Here is a 21,199-nt window from a genome sequence, read left to right on the forward strand (position 1 = left end):
TTCTATTTTATTTATTTCTGCTCTCGTCTTTATTATTTCCTTCATTTTACTACCTTTGGGCATTGTTTCCTTTTCTTCTTTTTACAGTTCCTTGAGGTGTAAAGGTAGGTTGCTTATTTGAGATTTCTTTGTTTCTTGAAGTAGGCATTTGTTGTTTTAACTTTCTTCTTACACAGGTTTTGTTGTATCTCATAATTTTGGTATGTTGAATTTCCACTTTGATTTGGCTCAAGGTATTTATTGATCTCTCTTTTGATTTATTGATAGACCAATTTTGGTTTAGTAGCATGTGATTGTCTCCACATATTTGTGAAATTTGAAGTTTTCTTTCTATAATTGATTTCTAGCTTTATGCCATTGTGGCCGGAAAAGATGCTTGATATGAATTCAATCTTAGTAAATATATTAAGAATTGTTTTATGGTCTAACAGAAAATATATCCTGAAGAATGTTGCATGTGAACTTGAAAATAAGGTGTATTATGCTGCTTTTGGATGGAATGTTCTTTATATATATGTTCAGTACCCCTGGTCTAACCTGTCATTTAAGGGCAATATTTTCTTATTGATTTTCTGTCTCGATGATACATCCATTGATGTAAGTTGGCATTAAAGTACCCTACTATAATTGCATTCCTGTCAGTTTCTCCCTATAGGTCTGTTAATATTTGCTTTCTATATTTAGATTCTTCTAAGTTGGGTGCATAAATATTTACAAATTATATGTCCTTTTGTTACATTGACCTTTGTCATGATATAATGACTTTCTTGGCTTTTTATAACAGCCTTTGGCTTAAATTTAATTTTCTATTCCATATATATATATATATATATAAAGCTACCCCATCTTTCTTTGATATCTACTTGCATAGAATATATTTTTCCTTCTTTTTCAGTCTGTGGGTATTCTTATATTTAAAGTGGGTCTCTTGTAAGCAACATATAGATGGGTCTTATGTTTTTTATTTTACTGTATTTTGTTCTGTGACTTTACTTTTTTTACATCTTTATTGGAGTATAATTGCTTTAAAATGTTGTGTTAGTTTCTGCTGTACAAAAAAGTGAATCGGCTATATGAATACAGATATCAGTATATCTTCTCTCTCTTGAGCTTCCCTCCCACACCCCCTATCTCACCCCTCTAGGTCATGACAAAGCACTGAGCTGATCTCCCTGTGCTATGCAGCAGCTTCTCACTAGCTATCTTTTTTACATTTGGTACTGTATATATATCAATGCGACACTCTCAATTCGGCCCAGCCTCCTCTTCCCCTCTGTGTCCTCACGTCCATTGCTAGATTCCATATATATGCGTTACCATACAGTATTTGTTTTTCATTTTCTGACTTACTTCACTCTGTATGATAGACTCTAGGTCCATCCATCTTATTACAAATAACTCAATTTTGTTCCTTTCTATAGCAGAGTAATATTCCATTGTATATATGTGCCACATCTTCTTTATCCATTTATCTCTCAATGAACATTTAGGTTGCTTCCATGTCTGGGCTAAAATAAATAGTGTTGTAATGAACATTGTGGTACCTGTCTCTTTTTGAATTGTGGTTTTCTCAGTGTATATGCACAGTAGTGGGATTGCTGGGTAGCTCTATTTTTGTTTTTTTAAGGAACCTCCACACTGTTTTCCATAGTGGCTGTATCAATTTACATCCCCATCAACACTGTAAGAGGGTTTCCTTTTCTCCGCAACCACTCCAGCATTTACTGCATAGAGCTTTTTTGATTATGGTCATTCCAACTGGTGTGAGGTGATACCTCATTGTACTTTTCATTGCATTTCTCTAATGATTAGTGATGCTGAACATTCCTTCATGTGTTTGTTGGCTGTCTGTATATCTCCTTTAGAGAAATGTCTATTTAGGTTTTCTGCCCATTTTGCACTGGGTTGTTTGTTTTTTAATATTGAGCTGCATGAGCTGCTTGTAAATTTTAGAGATTAGTCCTTTCTCAGGTGCTTCATTTGCAAATATTTTCTACCATTCTGAGGTTTTTCTTTTCGTGTTGTTTATGGTTTCCCATAGGTTTTGGGTCGTTTTGTTTTCATTGTCATTTGTTTCTAGATATTTTTTGATTTCCATTTTGATTTATTTAGTGATCTCTTGGTTATTAAGTATTGTTTAGCCTCTATGTGTTTGTATTTTTTACAGATTTTGTCCTGAAATTTACATCGAGTCTGATAGCATTGCTGTCAGAAAAGATACTTGATATGATTTCAATTTTCTTATATTTACCAAGGCTTGATTTGTGACCCAACATATGATCTATCCTGGAGAATGTTTCATGAGCACTTGAGAAGAAAGTGTATTCTGTTGTTTTTGGATGGAATGTCCTATAAATATCAATTAAGTCCATCTTTTTTAATGTGTCATTTAAAGCTTGTGTTTCCTTATTTATTTTCATTTTGGATGATCTGTTCACTGGTGAAAGTGGGGTGTTAAAGTCCCCTAGTGCAATTGTGTTACTCTCGATTTCCCCTTTTATGGTTCTTACCATTTGCCGTAGGTATTGAGGTGCTCTTATGTTGGGTCCATAAATATTTACAGTTGTATCTTCTTCTTGGATTGATCCCTTGATCATTATGTAGTGTTCCTCTTTGTCTCTTGGAACAGTGTTTGTTTTAAAGTCTATTTTCTCTGATATGAGATTTGCTACTCCAGTTTTCTTTTGATTTCCATTTGCATGGAATATCTTTTTCCATCCCATCACTTTTAGTCTGTATGTTTCCCAAGTCAGAAGTGGGTCTCCTGTAGACAGCTTATATATGGGTCTTATCTTTGTATCCATTCAGCCAGTGTATATCTTTTTGTTGGAGCATTTAATCCATTTACATGTAAGGTAATTATCAATATGTCTTTTCCTATTACCATTTTCTTAATTGTTTTGGGTTCATTATTGTAGGTCTTTTCCTTCTCTTGTGTTTCCAACCTAGAGACATTCCTTTAACATATGTTGTAAAGGTGGTTTCGTAGGCTGAATTTTCCTAGCTTTTGCCTGTCTGTAAAGGTTTTAATTTCTCCATCGAATCTGAATGAGTTCCTTGCTGGGTAGAGTCATCTTGGTTTAGGTTTTTCCATTTTATCACTTTAAATATCTCCTGCCACTCCCTTCTGGCTTGCAGAATTTCTGCTAAAACATCAACTGTTAACCTGATGGGCATTCCCTTGTATATTATTTATTGTATTTTCTTAGCTGCTTTTAATAGTTTACCATTGTATTAATTTTTGATAGTTTGATTAATACGTGTCTTGGCATATTTCTCCTTAGATTTATCCTGTATTGGACTCGCTTCACTTCCTGTACTTGATTAAATATTTCCTTTCTTTTATTAGAGAATTTTTCAACTGTAATCTCTTCAAATGTTTTCTCAGTCACTTTATTTTTCTCTTCTTCTTCTGGGATCCCTGTAATTTGAATATTGGTGCATTTAATGTCTTCCCAGAGGTCTCTGAGACTGTCCTCAGTTCTTCTCATTCTTTTTTCTTTATTCTGCTCTGCAGTAGTTATTTCCACTCTTTTATCCTCCAGGTCACTTCTCCGAATTTCTGTCTCAGTTATTATGCTATTTATTCCTTCTAGAGAATTTTTAATTTTGTTTATTGTGTTGTTCATCATTGTTTGTTTGGTCTTTAGCTCTTCTAGGTCCTTGTTAAACGTTTCTTGTATTTCTTTATTCTATACAGAAAAGTTTGGATCAACTTTACTATCATTACTCTGAATTCTATTTCAGGTAGACTGTCTATTTCCTCTTCATTTTTTTGTCCTGGTGGGTGTTAAACTTGTTCCTTCATCTGCTATCTATCTGTCTTCTCATTTTGCTTAACTTATTCTGTTTGGGGTTTCCATTTTGCAGGCTGCAGGTTCATAGTTCCTGTTGTTTTTGGTGCCTGCCCCCAGTAGCTACTTTTAGTTCTTTAGGTTTTGTAGGCTTCTTGGTGGAAGGGACTAGTGCCTTGTTCTGGTTGATGAGGCTGGATCTTGTCTTACTGTTGGGCAGTTCCACATCCGTTAGTGTGTTTTGGGGTTTCTTTTGCTTTATTTTGATTTTAGGCAGCCTCTCTGCTAATGGGTGGGTTTGTGCTCCTGTCTTGGTAGTTGTTTGGCCTAGGGTGTCCAGCACTGTAGCTTGCTGGTCTTTGAGTATATGTGTGTCTTAGCATTGAGTTGGACATCTCTGTGATAGCTTTTTCAGTTTGATTTTATGTGGAGATGGGAGGTCTTTGGTGGACCAATGTCCTGTTCTCATCTTTCCCACCTCAGAGGCAGAGGCCTGACACCCCACCAGAGCACAAAGACCCTGTCAGCCACACAGCTGAGAAGAATCGGGTGAAAAAAAAGAAAAGAAAAAATAAAGTTATTAAAGTAAAAAAATAATTTTTAAATATAAAAAAATTTAAAAGTAATGAAAAATAAAATAAGAAAGGAAGAAAGAAAGAAAGAAAGAAAAAGAAAAAAGGGAGCAACCAAACCAAAAAACAAATCCACCAATGATAATAGGTGCTAAAAACTATACTAAAAATACAATAAATAAATAAATAAATAAATAAAGCAGACAGAACCGTAGGTAAAATTGTTAAGGCAAAATTAAAGAAAAATCACACAAAGAAGCATACACATACACACTCACAAAAAGAGAAAAAGGAAAAATATATATATCTTTGTTCCCAAAGTCCACTGCCTCAGTTTTGGGATTATTCGTTGCCTATTCAGGTATTACAGAGATACAGGTACATCAAGTTGATTGTGGAGATTTAATCTTCTGCTCCTGAGGCTTCTGGGAGAAATTTCCCTTTCTCTTCTTTGTTTGCACAGCTCTTGGGCTTCAGCTTTTGATTTGACCCTGCCTCTGGGTATAGGTTGCCTGAGGCCATCCATTCTTCACTCAGACAGGACGGGGTTAAAGGAGCAGCTGATTAGGGACTCTGGCTCACTCAGGCCAGGAGAGGGAGCGATACAGAATGCAGGGTGAGCCCGTGGTGGCAAAGGCCAGCATGATATTGCAACAGCCTGAGGTGCACTGTGTGTTCTTCCAGGGAAGTTGTCCCTGGATCACAGGACACTTGCAGTGGCGGGATACACAGGCTCTTGGGAGGGGAGGTGTGAATAGTGACCTGTGCTTGCACACAGGCTTCTTGTTGGCTGCAATAGCAGCCTTAGCATTTCATGCCTGTCTCTGGTGTCTGCTATGATAGCTGCAGCTCGCGCCCATCTCTGGACCTCAGTTAGGCTATGCCTGAATCCCCTGTCCTTGCACACCCTAAAACAATGGTCTCTTTCCTCTTAGGCAGTTCCAGACATTTTCCCATACTCCATCTCAGCTAGGTGTGGTGAACTAGCCAACTTCAGGCTGTGTTCATGAAGCTAACCTCAGTCCTCTCCCTGGGTTCTGAACTCTGAAGCCTGAGCCAAAGCTCCCAGCCCTAACCCACCCCAGGGGTGAGCAGACAATGCTCTTTGGCTGTTGAGTCCTGGTCGGCATGATTCTCTGTGCAGGAACATCTCTGCTTTGCCCTCTAAATGCATATTGTTGCCCTCTCCTCTGTAGCTCCAAAGGTTCCTGCCGCCACTCCAACACTCCAGCAGTGAAGGGGCTTCCTAGTGAGTGGAAACATTTCCTTCTTCACAGCTCCCTCCCTGAGGTGCAGGTCCTGTCCCTATTAATTTGTCTCTGTTTCATCTCTTTTCTTTTGCCCTACCCAGGTACATGGGGAGTTTCTTGCTTTTGGGGAAGTCTGAGGTATTCTGCCAGCGTTCAGTACTTGTTCTGTAGGAGTTGTTCCACGTGTTGATGTATGTCTGATGTATTTGTGAGGAGGAAGGTAATCTCCATGTCTTACTCTTCCACCATTTTTTTTGTTTCTTTTTAAACATGTTTATTGGAGTATAATTGCGTTACATCATTGTGTTAGTTTCTGTTTTATAACAAAGTGAATCAGTTATATGTATACAAATATCCCCTTATCTTCTCCCTCTTGTGTCTTCCTAACACCATCCATATCCCACCCCTCTAGGTGGTCACAAAGCACCGAGCTGTTCTCTCTGTGGTATACGGCTGCTTCTCATTAGCTATCTATTTTACATTTGGTAGTGTATATAAGTCCGTGTCATTCTCTCACTTTGTCCCAACTTACCCTTCCTCCACCCATATGCTCAAGTCCATTCTCTACGTCTGTGTCTTTATTCCTGTCATGTCCTTAGGTTCTTCATAACCTTTTTTTTCTTTAGATTCCATATATATATGTTAGCATACAGTATTTGTTTTTCTCTTTCTGACTTACTTCACTCTGTATGACAGACACTAGTTCCATCCACCTCACTACAAATAACTCAATTTTGTTTCTTTTATGGCTGAGTAATATTCCATTGTATATATGTGCCACAATTTCTTTATCCATTCATCTGTTGATGGACAAGTAGGTTGCTTCCATGTACTGGTTATTATAAATAAAGCTGCAGTGAACATTGTGATACATGACTCTTTTGAATTATGGTTTTCTGAGGGTATATGTCCAGTAGTGGGATTGCTGGGTCGTATGGCAGTATTATTTTTAGTTTTTATGGAAGCTCCAAACTGTTCTCCATAGTGGCTTTATCAACTTACATTCCGACCAACAGTGCAAGAGGGTTCCCTTTTCTCCACACCCTCTCCATCATTTATTGTTTGTAGATTTTTTGATGATATCCATTCTGACCGGTGTGAGATGTTATCTCATTGTAGTTTTGATTTGCATTTCCCTAATGATTACTGATGTTGAGCATTCTTTCATGTGTTTTTTGGCTGCTGTATGTCTTCTTTGGAGAAATGTCTATTTAGGTCTTCTATTTTTGGATTGGGTTGTTTGTTTTCTTGATACGGAGCTGCATGGGCTGCTTGTAAATTATGGGGATTAGTCCTTTGTCAGTTGCTTCATTTGCAAATATTTTCTCCCATTCTGAGGGTTTTCTTTTCGTGTTGTTTATGGTTTCCTTTGCTGTGCAAAAGCTTTTGAGGTTCTTTAGGTCCCATTTGTTTATTTTTGCTTTTATTTCCATTTCTCTAGGAGGTGGGTCAAAAAGGATATTGCTGTGCTTTATATCATACAGTGTTCTGTCGATGTTTTCCTCTAAGAGTGTGATAGTGTCTGGCCTTACATTTAGGCCTTTAATCCATTTTGAGTTTATTTTTATATATGGTGTTAGGGAGTATTCTAATTTCATTATTTTTAACATGTAGCTGTCCAGTTTTCCATCACCACTTACTGAAGAGGCTAACTTTTCTCCATTGTATAGTCCTGCCTCTTTTATCAAAGATAAGGTGACCATATGTGCGTGAGTTTATCTCTGGGCTTCTATCCTGTTCCACAGATCTATATTTCTGTTTTTGTGCCAGCTCCATACTGTCTGGATTACTGTAACTTTGTAGTTTAGTCTGAAGTCCAGGAGCCTGATTCCTCAGATCCGTTTTTCTTTTTCAAGATTCCTTTGGCTATACAGGGTCTTTTTTTTTTTTAAACATTTTTATTGCAGTATAATTGCTTTACAATGGTGTGTTAGTTTCTGCTTTATAACAAAGTGAATCAGTTATACATATACATATGTCCCCATATCTCTTTCCTCTTGCATCTCCCTCCGTCCCTCCCTCCCTATCCCACCCTTCTAGGTGATCACAAAGCACCAACTTCGTCTCCATGTGCTATGCAGATGCTTCCCACTAGCTATCAATTTTACGTTTGGTAGTGTATATATGTTCATGCCACTCTCTCACTTTGTCCCAGGTTACCCTTCCCCCTCCTCGTATCCTCAAGTCCATTCTCCAGTAGGTCTGCATCTTTTTTCCCATCTTGGCCCTAGGTTCTTCTGACCATATTTTTTTCTTATTTTTAGATTTCATATATATGTGTTAGCATACACTATTTGTTTTTCTCTTTCTGAGTTACTTCACTCTGTATGACAGTCTCTAGGTCCATCTACCTCACTACAAATAACTCAGTTTTGTTCCTTTATGGCTGAGTAATATTCCATTGTACATATGTGCCACATCTTCTTTATTCATTCATCTGTTGATGGACACTTGGGTTGCTTCCATGTCCTGGCTATTGTAAATAGAGCAGCAATAAACATTTTGGTATATGACTCTTTTGAATTATGTTTTTCTCAGTGTATATGCCCAGTAGTGGGATTTCTGGGTCGTATGGTAGTTTTATTTTTAGTTTTTTAAGGAACCTCCATACTGTTTTCCATAGTGGCTGTAACAATTTACATTCCCACCAACAGTGCAAGAGTGTTCCCTTTTCTCCACACCCTCTCTAGCATTTATTGTTTGTAGATTTTTTGATGATGGCCATTCTGACTGGTGTGAGATGTTATCTCATTGTAGTTCTGATTTGCATTTCTCTAATGATTAATGATGTTGAGCATTCTTTCATGTGTTTGTTGGTAAACTATACAGGGTCTTTTGTTTTCCCATAACAAATTGTGAAATTTTTTGTTCTAGTTCTGTGAAAAATGCCAGTGGTAGTTTGATAGGGATTGCATTGAATCTGTAGATTACTTTAGGTAGTAGAGTCATTTTCACAATGTTGATTCTTCCAATCCAAGAACATGGTATATCTCTCCATCTGTTTGTATCATCTTTAATTTCTTTCATCAGTGTCTTATAGTTTTCTGCATACAGGTCTCTTTTCTCCTTAACTAGGTTTAATCTTAGGTATTTTATTCTTTTTGTTGCAATGGTAAATCGAGTGTTTCCTTAATTTCTCTTTCAGATTTTTCATTATTATTGTATAGGAATGCAAGAGATTTCTGTGCATTAATTTTGTATCTTGCTACTTTATCAAATTCATTGATTAGCTCTAGTAGTTTCCTTGTCTTCAAACAGTGACAGCTTTATTTCTTCTTTTCTGGTTTGGATTGCTTTTATTTCCTTTTCTTCTCTGATTGCTGAGGCTAAAACTTCCAAATCTATGTTGAATAATAGTGGTGAGTGTAGGCAACTTTGCCTTGTTCCTGATCTCATTGGACATGGTTTCAGTTTTTCACCATTGAGAATGCTGTTGGCTGTGGGTTTGTCATATATCAACTTTATTATGTTGAGTTAAGTTCTCTCTATGCCTACTTTCTGGCAGGTTTTTATCATAATTGGAGGTTGAATTTTGTCAAAAGTTTTTTTTCCCATGTATTGAGTTAATCATATGACTTTTATCCTTCAATTTGTTAATATGGTGTATCATATTCATTGATTTGTGTATACTGAAGAAACCTTACATTGCTGAGATAAACACCATTTGATCATGGTGTATGATGCTTTTAATGTGCCGTGTGGACTATGGACTGTGTTTGCTAGTATTTTGCAGAGGATTTTTGCATATATATTCAACAGTGTTATTGGTCTGTAGTTTTCTTTTTTTGTGACAACTTTGTTTTTGGTATGAGGGTGATAGTGGCCTTGTAGAATGAGTTTGGAACTGTTTCTCTGGTGTATTTTGGTAGAGTTTGAGAAGGATAGGTGTTAGCTCTTCCTAAATGTTTGATAGAATTCGCCTGTGAAGCCATCTTGTCCTGGGCTTTTGTGTGTTGGAAGAGTTTTAATCACAGTCTCAATTTCAGTGCTTGTGATTGGTCTGTTTAGATTTTCTATTTCCTCCTGGTTCAGTCTTGGAAGGTTGTGCTTTACTAAGAATTCTTCCAGTTCTTCCAGGTTGCCCTTTTTTTTTTGGCATATAGTTGCTTTTAGAAATCTCTCATGATCCTTTGTATTCCTGATATGTCAGTTATTACTTCTCCTTTTTCATTTCTAATTCTATTGATTTGAGTCTTCCCCCATGTTTTCTTGATGAGTCTGGCTAATGATTTATCAATTTTGTTCTTCTTCTGAAAGAACCAGCTTCTCATTTTATTGATCTTTACTATTGTTTCCTTCATTTCTTTTCATTTATTTGTGAGCTGATATTTATGATTTCTTTTGTTCTGCTAACTTTGGGGGGTTTTTGTTCTTCTTTCTCTAATTGCTTTAGGTGCAAGGTTAGGTTGTTTATTCGAGATGTTTCCTGTTTCTTAAGGTAGGCTTGTATTGCTATACACTTCCCTCTTGGAACTTCTACTGCTGCACCCCATAGGTTTTGGGTCACCATGTTTTCATTGTCATTTGTTTCCAGGTATTTTTTGATTTCCTCTTTGATTTCCTCAATGATTTGTTGGTTATTTAATAGTGTATTGTTTAGCCTCCATGTGTTTGTACTTTTTACAGATTTTTTTCCTGTAATTGATAGCAAGTCTGACAGCAATGAGATCAGAAAAGGTACTTGATACATTTTCAATTTCTTAAATTTACCAAGGCTTGATTTTTGACCCAAGATATGACTTACCCTGGAAAATGTTCCATAAGCCCTTAAGAAGAGGTGTATTGTGTTGTTTTTGGATGGAATGTCTGATAAATATCAATTAAGTCCATGTTGTTTAATGTATTATTTAAAACTTGTGTTTCTTTATTTATTTTAATTTTGGAATAGCTGTCCATTGGTGAAAGTTGGGTGTTAAAGTTCCCTACTATTATTGTGCTATGGTCGATTTTCCCTTTTATGGCTGTTAGCATTTGCCTTATATATTGTGGTGCTCCTATTTTGGGTGCAGAAATATTTACAATTGTTTTGTCTTCGCCTTCGATGGATCCCTTGATCATTATGTAGTGTCCTTTTCTGTCTTTTGTAATAGTCTTTTTTTAAAGTCTATTTTTTCTGATATGAGAATTGCTAGTCCAGTTTTCTTTTGATTTCCATTTGCATGGAATATCTTTTTCCAACCCCTCACTTTCAATCTGTCTGTGTCCTTAGGTCTGAAGCAGGTCTCTTGTACATAGCATATATACGGATATTTTTTTGTATCCATTCAGCCCGTCTATGTTTTTGGTTGGAGCATTTAATCCATTTATATTTAAGGTAATTATCACTATGTATGTTCCTAGTATCATGTTCTTAATTGTTTTGGGTTTGTTAATGTAGGTCTTCTTCTCTTATGTTTCCTGCCTAGGGAAGTTCCCTTAGCATTTACTGAAAAGCTGGTTTGGTGGTGCTGAATTTTCTCAGCTTTTACTTGTATGTAAAGATTTTATTTTCTCCACCGAATATGAATGATTTCCTTGCTGCGTAATCCTGGTTGTAGGTTTTCTTTTCACCACCTTAAGTATGTCCTGCCACTCCCTCTGGCTTGCAGAGTTTCTGCTGAATGATCAGCTGTTAACATTATGGGGATGCCCTTGTATGTTTTGTTGTTTTTCCCTTGCTGCTTTTAATAATTTTTCTATTTAATTTTTGACAGTTTGATTAATATGTGTCTTGGCATGTTTCTCCTTAGATTTATACTATATGGGGTTCATTGTGCTTCCTGGACTTGACTATTTCCTTTCCCATATTAGGGACATTTTCTTTTTTTTTTTTTAAACATCTTTATTGAGGTATAATTGCTTTACAATGGTGTGTTAGTTTCTGCTTTATAACAAAGTGAATCAGTTATACATATACATATGTTCCCATAACTTTTTCCTCATGCGTCTCTCTCCCTCTCACCCTCCCTATCCCACCCCTCCAGGCAGTCACAAAGCACCGAGCCGATATCCCTGTGCCATGCAGCTGCTTCCTACTAGCTATCTACCTTACGTTTGTTAGTGTGTATATGTCCATGACTCCCTCTCGCCCTGTCACAGCTCACCCTTACCCCTCCCCATATCCTCAAGGCTATCCCCATATCCTCCAGTAGGTCTCTGTCTTTATTCCTGTCTTACCCCTAGGTTCTTCATGACATTTTTTTCTTAAATTCCATATATATGTGTTAGCATATGGTATTTGTCTTTTTCTTTCTGACTTACTTCACTCTGTATGACGGACTCTAGGTCTATCCACCTCATTACAAATAGCTCAATTTCGTTTCTTTTTATGGCTGAGTACTATTCCATTGTATATATGTGCCACATCTTCTTTATCCATTCATCCGATGATGGGCACTTAGGTTTTTTCCATCTCTGGGCTATCGTAAACAGAGCTGCAATGAACATTTTGGTACATGACTCTTTTTCAATTTTGGTTTTCTCAGGGTATATGCCCAGTAGTGGGATTGATGGGTCATACGGTAGTTCTATTTGTAGTTTTTTAAGGAAACTCCATAGTGTTCTCCATAGTGGCTGAACCAATTCACATTCCCACCAGCAGTGCAAGAGTGCTCCCTTTTCTCCACACCCTCTCCAGCATTTATTGTTTCTAGATTTTTTGATGATGGCTATTCTGACTGGTGTGAGATGATACCTCATGGTAGTTTTGATTTGCATTTCTCTAATGATTAATGATGTTGAGCATTCTTTCATGTGTTTGTTGGCAGTCTGTATATCTTCTTTGGAGAAATGTCTATTTAGGTCTTCTTCCATTTTTGGATTGGGTTGTTTGTTTTTTTGTTATTGAGCTGCATGAGCTGCTTGTAAATATTGGAGATGAATCATTTGTCGGCTGCTTCATTTACAAATATTTTCTCCTATTCTGAGGGTTGTCTTGTGGTCTTGTTTATGGTTTCCTTTGCTGTGCAAAAGCTTTGAAGTTTCATTAGGTCCCATCTGTTTATTTTTGTTTTTATTTCCATTACTCTAGGAGGTGGGTCAGAAAGGATCTTGCTGTGATTTATGTCATAGAGTGTTTTGCCTATGTTTTCCTGTAATAGTTTGATAGTTTCTGGCCTTACATTAAGGTCTTTAATCCATTTTTTTAACAGCTTTATTGGGGTGTAATTGCTTTACAATGGTGTGTTAGTTTCTGCTTTATAACAAAGTGAATCAGTTATACATATACATATGTTCCCATGTCTCTTCCCTCTTGGGTCTCCCTCCCTCCCACCCTCCCTATCCCACCCCTCCAGGCTGTCACAAAGCACCAAGCCAATATCCCTGTGCCATGCGGCTGCTTCCAACCAGCTATCTACCTTACTACGTTTGTTAGTGTGTATATGTCCATGACTCTCTCTTGCCCTGTCACAGCTCACCCTTCCCCCTCCCCATAACCTCAAGTCCGTTCTCTAGGAGGTCTGCATCTTTATTCCTGCCTTACCCCTAGGTTCTTCATGACATTTTTTTCCCTTAAATTCCATATATATGTGTTAGCATACGGTATTTGTCTTTTTCTTTCTGACTTACTTCACTCTGTATGACAGACTGTAGGTCTATCCACCTCATTACAAATAGCTCAAATTCGTTTCTTTTTATGGCTGAGTAATATTCCATTGTATATATGTGCCACATCTTCTTTATCCATTCATCCGATGATGGGCACTTAGGTTGTTTCCATCTCCGGGCTATTGTAAATAGAGCTGCAATGAACATTTTGGTACATGACTCTTTTTGAATTTCGGTTTTCTCAGGGTATATGCCCAGTAGTGGGATTGCTGGGTCATATGGTAGTTCTATTTGTAGCTTTTTAAGGAACCTCCTTACTGTTCTCCATAGTGGCTGAACCAATTCACATTCCCACCAGCAGTGCAAGAGTGTTCCCTTTTCTCCACACCCTCTCCAGCATTTATTGTTTCTAGATTTTTTGATGATGGCCATTCTGACTGGTGTGAGATGATATCTCATTGTAGTTTTCATTTGCATTTCTCTAATGATTAATGATGTTGAGCATTCTTTCATGTGTTTGTTGGCAGTCTGTATATCTTCTTTGGAGAAATGTCTGTTTAGGTCTTCTGCCCATTTTTGGATTGGGTTGTTTGTTTTTTTGTTATTGAGCTGCATGAGCTGCTTGTAAATATTGGAGATGAATCATTTGTCGGTTCCTTCATTTTCAAATATTTTCTCCCATTCTGAGTGTTGTCTTGTGGTCTTGTTTATGGTTTCCTTTGCTGTGCAAAAGCTTTGAAGTTTCATTAGGTCCCACCTGTTTATTTTTATTTCCATTACTCTAGGAGGTGGGTCAGAAAGGATCTTGCTGTGATTTATGTCATAGAGTGTTTTGCCTATGTTTTCCTGTAACAGTTTGATAGTTTCTGGCCTTACATTAAGGTCTTTAATCCATTTTGAGCTTATTTTTGTGTATGGTGTTAAGGAGTGATCTAATCTCATACTTTAACATGTACCTGTCCAGTTTTCCCAGCACCATTTATTGAAGAGGCTGTCCTTTCTCCATTGTACATTCCTGCCTCCTTTATCAAAGATAAGGTGTCCATATGTGCGTGGGTTTATCTCTGGGCTTTCTATCCTGCTCCATTGATCTATCTTTCTGTTTTTGTGCCAGTATCATACTGTCTTGATTACTGTAGCTTTGTAGTATAGTCTGAAGTCAGGGAGCCTGATTCCTCCAGCTCCTTTTTTCGTTCTCAAGATTGTTTTGGCTATTCGGGGTCTTTTGTGTTTCCATATAAATTGTGAAATTTTTTGTTCTACCTCTGTGAAAAATGCCAGTGGTAGTTTGATAGGGATTGCATTGAATCTATAGATTGCTTTGGGTAGTAGAGTTATTTTCACAATGTTGATTCTTCCAATCCAAGAACATGGTATATCTCTCCATCTATTTGTATCATCTTTAATTTCTTTCATCAGTGTCTTATAGTTTTCTGCATACAGGTCTTTTGTCTCCTTAGGTAGGTTTATTCATAGATATTTTATTCTTTTTGTTGCAGTGGTAAATGGGAGTGTTTTCTTGATTTCACTTTCAGATTTTTCATCATTAGTATATAGGAATGCCAGAGATTTCTGTTCATTAATTTTGTATCCTGCTACTTTACCAAATTCATTGATTAGCTCTAGTAGTTTTCTGGTAGCATCTTTAGGATTCTCTATGTATAGTATCATGTCATCTGCAAACACTGATAGCTTTACTTCTTTTCTGATTTGGATTCCTTTTATTTCCTTTTCTTCTCTGATTGCTGTGGCTAAAACTTCCAAAATTATGTTGAATAAGAGTGGTGAGAGTGGGCAACCTTGTCTTGTTCCTGATCTTAGTGGAAATGCTTTCAGTTTTTCACCATTGAGGATGATGTTGGATGTGGGCTTCTCATATATGGCCTTTATGATGTTGAGGAAAGTTCCTGCTATGCCTACTTTCTGCAGGGTTTTTATCATAAATGGGTGTTCAATTTTGTCAAAAGCTTTGTCTGCATCTATTGACATGATCATATGGTTTTTCTCCTTCAATTTGTTAATATGGTTTATGACATTGATAGATATGCATATATTGAAGAATCCTTGCATTCCTGGAATAAACCCCACTTGATCATGGTGTATGACCCTTTTAATGTGCTATTGGATTCTGTTTCCTAGTATTTTGTTCAGGATTTTTGCATCTATGTTCATCAGTGATATTGGCTTGTAGTTTTCTTTCTTTGTGACATCCTTGCCTGGTTTTGGTATCAAGGTGATGGTGGCCTTGTAGCAGGAATTTGGGAGTGTTCCTCCCTCTGCTATATTCTGGAAGAGTTGGAGAAGGATAGGTGTTAGCTCTTCTCTAAATGTTTGATAGAATTCGCCTGTGAAGCCATCTGGTCCTGGGCTTTTGTTTGTTGGAAGAGTTTTAATCACAGTCTCAATTTCAGTGCTTGTGATTTGTCTGTTCATATTTTCTATTTCTTCCTGGTTGAGTCTTGGCAGGTTGTGCATTTCTAAGAATTTGTCCATTTCTTCCAGGTTGTCCATTTTTTTGGCATAGAGTTGCTTGTAGTAATCTCTCATGATCTTTTTTATTTCTGCAGTGTCAGTTGTTAGTTCTCCTTTTTTTCATTTCTAATTCGATTAATTTGAGTCTTCTCTCTTTCTTTCTTGATGAGTCTGGCTAGCGGTTTATCTAATTTGTTTATCTTCTCAAAGAACCAGCTTTTAGTTTTATTGATCTTTGCTATTGTTTCCTTCATTTCTTTTTTATTTATTTCTGATCTGATTTTCATGATTTCTTTCCTCTGCTAGCTTTGGGTTTTTTTTTTTCTTCTTTCTCTAATTGCTTGAGATGCAAGATTAGGTTGCATAACGAGATGTTTCCTACTTCTTAAGGTGGGCTTGTACTGCTATAAACTTCCCCCTGAGAACTGCTTTTGCTGCAGCCCATACGTTTTGGGTCATTGTGTCTCCATTGGCATTTGTCTCTAGGTATTTTTTAAATTCCTCTTTGATTTCTTCAGTGATCACTTCATTATTAAGTAGTGTATTGTTTAGCTTCCATGTGTTTGTAGTTTTTACAGATCTTTTCCTGTAATTGATATCTAGTCTCATGGCGTTGTGGTCGGAAAAGATACTTGATACAATTTCAATTTTCTTAAATTTACCAAGGCTTGATTTGTGGCCCAAATATGATCTATCCTGGAGAATGTTCCATGAGCACTTGAGAAAATGTGTATTCTGTTGTTTTTGGATGGAATGTCCTATAAACATCAATTAAGTCCATCTTGTTTAATGTATCATTTAAAGCTTGTGTTTCCTTATTTATTTTCATTTTGGATGATCTGTCCATGGGTGAAAGTGGGGTGTTAAAGTCCCCTACTATGAATGTGTTACTGTCGATTTCCCCTTTTATGGCTGTTAGTATTTGCGTTATGTATTGTGGTGCTCCTATGTTGGGTGAAAAATATTTAGAATTGTTATATCTTCTTCTTGGATTGGTCCCTTGATCATTATGTAGTGTTCTTCTTTTCTAATAGTCCTTGTTTTAAAGTCTATTTTGTCTGATATGAGAATTGCTACTCCAGCTTTCTTTTGGTTTCCATTTGCATGGAATATCTTTTTCCATACCCTTACTTTCAGGCTGTATGTCTCTCTAGGTCTGAAGTGTGTCTCCTGTCGACAGCATATATAAAGGTATTGTTTTTGTATCCATTCAGCCAATCTGTGTATTTTGGTGGGAGCATTTAGTGCACTTACATTTAAGGTAATTATCGATATGTATGTTCCTATTCCCATTTTCTAAATTGTTTTGGGTTCGTTATTGTAGGTCTTTTCCTTCTCTTGTGTTTCTTGCCTAGAGAAGTTCCTTTAGCATTTGTTGTAAAGCTGGTTTGGTGGTGCTGAACTCTCTCAGCTTTTGCTTGTCTGTAAATGTTTTAATTTCTCCATCAATTCTGAATGAGATCCTTGCTGGGTAGAGTAGTCTTGGCTGCAGGTTTTTCTCCTTCATCACTTTCAGTGTTTCCTGCCACTCCCTTCTGGCTTGTAGGGTTTCTTCTGAGAGATCAGCTGTTAACCTTATGGGGATTCCCTTGTGTGTTATTCGTTGTTTTTCCCTTGCTACTTTTAATATGTTTTCTTTGTATTTAATATTTGACAGTTTGATTAATATGTGTCTTGGCGTATTTCTTCTTGGATTTATCCTGTATGGGACTCTCTGTGCTTCCTGGACTTGATTAACTATTTCCTTTCCTATATTAGGGAAGTTTTCAACTATAATCTCTTCAAATATTTTCTCAGTCCCTTTTTTTTCTCTTCTTCATCTAGAACCCCTATAATTCTAATGTTGGTGTGTTTAATGTTGTCCCAGAGGTCTCTGAGACTGTCCTCAGTTCTTTTCATTCTTTTTTCTTTATTCTGCACTGCAGTAGTTATTTCCACTATTTTATCTTCCAGATTACTTATCCGTTTTTCTGCCTCAGTTATTCTGCTATTGATCCCATCTAGAGTACTTTTAATTTCATTTATTGTGTTGTTCATCGTTGCTTGTTTCATCTTTATTTCTTCTAGGTCCTTGTTAACTGTTTCTTGCAATTTGTCCATTCTATTTCCAAGATTTTGGATCATCCTTATTATCATTATTCTGAATTCTTTTTCAGTAGACTGCCTATTTCCTCTTCATTTGTTAGGTCTGGTGCATTTTTATCTTGCTCCTTTATCTGCTGTGTGTTTTTCTGTCTTCTCATTTTGTTTATCTTACTGTGTTTGGGGTCTCCTTTTTGCAGACTGCAGGTTTGTAGTTCCTGCTGTTTTTGATGTTTGTATCCAGTGGCTAAGGTTGGTTCAGTGGGTTGTGTAGGCTTCCTGCTGGAGGGGACTAGTGCCTGTGTTGTGGTGGATGAGACTGGATCTTGTCTCTCTAGTGGGCAGGTTCACGTCTGGTGGTGTGTTTTGTGTTGTCTGTGGCCTTATTATGATTTTATTCAGCCTCTCTGCTAATGGGTTGGGCTGTGTTTCTGTTTTGCTAGTTGTTTGGCATAGGTTGTCCAGCACTGTGGCTTGCTGGTCGTTGAGTGAAGCTGGGTGCTGGTGTTAAGATGGAGGTCTCTGGGAGATTTTCACCGTTTGATATTATGTGGAGCTTGGAGTCTCTTGTTGACCAGTGTCCTAAAGTTGGCTCTCCCACCTCAGAGGCCGAGCCCTGACTCCTGGCTGGAGCACCAAGAGCCTTTCATCCACACGGCTCCTCAATTTGGGATGATTCGTTGTCTATTCATATATTCCATAGATGCAGGGTACATCAAGTTGATTGTGGAGCTTTAATCCGCTGTTTCTGAGGCTACTGGGAGAGATTTCCCTTTCTCTTATTTGTTCTCACAGCTCACAGGGGCTCAGCTTTGGATTTGGCCCCGCCTCTGCATGTAGGTCGCTGGAGGGCGTCTGTTTTTTGCTCAGACAGGACGGGGTTAAAGGAGCCGCTGATTTGGGGGCTCTGGCGCACTCAGGCTGGGGGGAGGAATGGGCACTGTGTGCGGGGCGGGCCTGCGGTGGCAGAGGCTGGCGTGATGTTGCACCAGCCTGAGGCCCGCCATGCATTCTCCCCTGGAAGTTGTCCCTGGATCCCGGGAACCTGGCAGTGGTGGGCTGCACAGGCTCCGCGGAAGAGGGGTGTGAATAGTGACCTGTGCTTGCACACAGGCCCCTTGGTGGTGGCAGCAGCAGCCTTAGCGTCTCCTGCCCGTCTCTGGGGTTCGCGCTTTTAGCCGTGGCTCACGCCCCTCTCTGGGGTTCGCTCTTTTAGCCGCGGCCTGCACCTGTCTTTGGAGTTCCTTTAAGCAGCGCTCTTAAACCCCTCTCCTCACGCTCCAGGAAACAAAGAGGGAAGAAAAAGTCTCTTGCCTCTTCGGCAGGTGCAGACTTTTCCCTGGACTCCCTCCCGGCTAGCCGTGGTGAACTAACCCCTTCAGGCTATGTTCAAGCCGCCATCCCCAGTCCTCTCCCTCCGCTCATACCGAAACCCAAGCCTCAGCTTGCAGCCCCGCCCACCCTGGCGGGTGAGCGGACAAGCTTCTCAGGCTGGTGAGTGCCAGTCGGCACCAATCCTCTGTGCGGGAATCTCCCCATTTTGCCCTCCGCAACCCCTGTTGCTGTACACTCCTCCGCAGCTCCGAAGCTCCCCCCTCCGCCTCCCGCAGTCTCTGCCTGCGAAGGGGCTTCCTAGTGTGTGGAAACTTTTCCTCCTTCACAGCTCCCTCCCACTGGTGCAGGTGCCGTCCCTATACTTTTGTCTCTGTGTTTTCTTTTGCCCTACCCAGGTACGTGGGGAGTTTCTTGCCTTTTGGGAGGTCTGAGGTCTTCTGCCAACCTTCAGTAGGTGTTCTGTAGGAGTTGTTCCACATGTAGATGTATTTCTCGTGTATCTGTGGGGAGGAAGGTGATCTCCGTGTGTTACTCTTCCGCCATCTTCAAGGACCCCCTGGGACATTTTCAACTATAATCTCTTCGAATACTTTCTCTGTTCCTTTCTTTTTCTCTTCTTCTTCTGGGCCCCTATATTTCGAATGTTCGTGCATTTGTTGTTGTCTCAGAAGTCTCTGAGACTGTCCTCAATTCTTTTCATTCCTTTTTCCTTATTCTGTTCTGCAGTCGTTATTTCCACTATTTTATCTTACAGGTCGTTTATCCGTTCTTCTGCCTCAGTTATTCTGCTATTGATTCCTTCTAGATAATTTTAAATTTCATTTATTGTGTTGTTCATCATTGTTTGTTTGCTCTTTAGTTCTTCTAGATCCTTGTTAAATGTTTCTTGTATTTTCTCTATTCTATTTCCATGATTTTGGATCATCTCTACTATCATTTCTCTGAAATATTTTTTAGGTAGACTGCCTATTTCCTCTTCATTTATTTAATCTGGTATTTTTCTAACTTGCTCCTTCATGTGATGTGCATTTCACTGTCTTATCATTTTGCTGAATTTACTGTTTGGAGTCTCCTTTTCACAGGCTGCAGGTTTGTATTTCCTGTTGTTACTGTTGTCTGCCCCCAGTGGCTCAGGTTGGTTCAGTGGGTTGTGTAGGCTTTCTGGTGAAGGGGACTAGTGCCTGTGTTCTGGTGGATTGAGGCTGGATTTTTTCTTCCTGGTGGGCAGGTCTATGTCCAGTGGTGTGTTTTGGGTGTCTGGGGCCTTATTATGACTTTAGGCAGCCTTTCTGCTAATGGGTAGGGTTGTGCTCCTGTCTTGCTTGTTGTTTGGCATAGGGTGTCCAGCCCTGGAGCTTGCTCATCATTGAGTGGAGCCTGGTCTTAGCATTCAGATGGAGGTCTCTGGGAAGCTTTTGCCATTTGATATTAGGTGTAGCCAGGAACTCTCTTGTGGACCAATGTCCTGATCTCGGCTGTCCCACCTCAGATGCACAGGCCTGACACCTGGCAGGAAGACCAAAACCTGGTCAACCACATGGCTCAGAAGAAAAGGGAGGAAAAAAAGAAAGAAAGATAGATAAATAAAATAAAGTTATTAAAATAAAGTATATATTAAATATAAAAAACTCAAAAGTAATAAAGAAAAAAAAGAAAAAGAAAGAAAGAAAAAAGAGAGCTACCAAACCAAAAACCAAATCCAGCAATGATAACAGGCACTAAAATCTACACTAAAAAACAAAAACAAAAACAAAAAGGACAGACAGAACTCTAAGACAAATGGTAAAAGCCAAGCTCTAGAGGCAAAATCACACAAAGAAGTATACACATACACACTCACAAAAAGAGAAAAAGGAAAATATATATATATATTTGTTCCCAAAGTCCACTGCCTCGGTTTTGGGATTATTCGTTGCCTATTCAGGTATTACACAGATACGGGGTACATCAAGTTGATTGTGGAGATTTAATCTTCTACTCCTGAGGCTGCTGGGAGAAATTTCCCTTTCCCTTCCTTGTTTGCACAGTTCCTGGGGTTCAGCTTTGGATTTGGCCCTCCTCTGCGTGTAGGTTGTCTGAGGGCATCTGTTCTTCATTCAGACATGATGGGGTTAAAGTAACAGCTGATTAGGGGGCTCTGGCTCAATCAGGTCAGGGGAGGGAGGGG

The sequence above is a fragment of the Delphinus delphis genome, chromosome X, assembly GCF_949987515.2.
Source record: "Delphinus delphis chromosome X, mDelDel1.2, whole genome shotgun sequence".
Lineage (NCBI taxonomy): Eukaryota > Metazoa > Chordata > Mammalia > Artiodactyla > Delphinidae > Delphinus > Delphinus delphis.